The 1312-nt window shown below is 48.0% G+C and overlaps 1 pseudogene across 1 annotated transcript; it reads right to left on the minus strand.

The window, feature by feature from the left end:
- Window positions 1-206: 206 nt before the first annotated feature.
- LOC144770267 (small ribosomal subunit protein uS3 pseudogene) lies at window positions 207-1081 on the minus strand (annotated as a pseudogene). Its single transcript, XR_013598852.1, has one exon. The product of XR_013598852.1 is annotated as a small ribosomal subunit protein uS3 pseudogene (transcript).
- Window positions 1082-1312: the final 231 nt, after the last annotated feature.

Genomic DNA, 1312 nt, shown 5'->3' on the forward strand with positions numbered 1-1312 from the left:
ACTGCATAGACAGGTACTTGAAAAGGAAGCCACACCAAACCAGTTCTCCTGCCTGCAATTATTTTCTGTTTGGGGAAAACAGATTTACTTTTATCAAAGGGGAGAACTTGAGAAAACAAATAACACCAAAAGGCCAAACAGTATTGCAGAGGCTGGCAGGTTTACTGACCACAACACTGCACGCAGCCACTCAACAGGGCCTTCACTTTTCTTTTTTTTTTTTTTTTTTTTTTTTTTGGTCTTTCATATTTATTTTTTTACAGCTCTGTATCCAGACATCTCAGGTGCACCGTGACCCATTTAGGCTGTAGGAACTGGCTGAGGCATGGCTGGTGGTTGCTGCGGCTGTTGTGGTGGCTGTTCTGGTTTGCCTCCTTTCTGCTCAGACATGGGAGTTGTTGGGAGGATCTCATCCTTGGGTTCCACAATGCTGACATGGTCAGGCAGTGGCTTCTTGGGCCCAATCTTGCCACTTGGGTCCCATGGCAGCATAATTTTCACTTTGATCCCAAGCACACCTTGCCTGAGCAGCACGTGGCGGACTGCAGTATCAACATAATAGTTGACAGGATCTCCACTGTGGATCATCAAGCCATCCACAAACTTCATGGACTTGGCTCTCTGGCCTCGAAGTTTACCAGAGACCACCACCTCGCAACCCTTGGAGCCACTCTCCATGATGAAACGCAGGACGCCATAGCAAGCTCTACGCACCGCTAAGCCTCCCAGAAGTTTGTAACGCAGAGACTCCGCTTGGGCGATGGCACACAGACCTCTTGTAGCCACTTTCTCAGCATAGAGCTCCACACTACCCTCAGGAAAGCCAAACCTCTTCTGAACAACAGCAGTCAGTTCACGGATACGACGACCCTTCTCACCCAGAACATTCTGGGTCCTGGTGGCAAGGATGATTATTTCAGTTCTTGTTGGTGTAACTCTGACTTCCACCCCAGAGTAGCCATCTTTAGCCAGCTCACGAGTCAAGAACTCATTCAACTCTGCTTTGAAGATGCCATCAGCAACAAACTTCCTCTTCTTGGAAATTTGGACCGCCATCTTGCACAGCGACGCTGAAGGGAAAGGGCCAGGGCCTTCACTTTTCAAAGGGACAGATTTGTCATCTTGGCTGTGACTACTAGGATGAAAACGACCTCATGAAATACCTCATCGAACTCCTGCAACACCACTTGGTCCCCAATAACTCTTTCAAGGGCCACCTGTATCTTCAAATACAGTTGTCTGTTTAAATGTACTGAGCACAGTACAGCTTGCCACTGCAAGAGACGGTGCGTCCCTCATGTTTTTGTTGTTC

This window comes from Lissotriton helveticus, chromosome 7 (assembly GCF_964261635.1).
Source record: "Lissotriton helveticus chromosome 7, aLisHel1.1, whole genome shotgun sequence".
In the NCBI taxonomy this organism is placed as follows: Eukaryota; Metazoa; Chordata; class Amphibia; order Caudata; family Salamandridae; genus Lissotriton; species Lissotriton helveticus.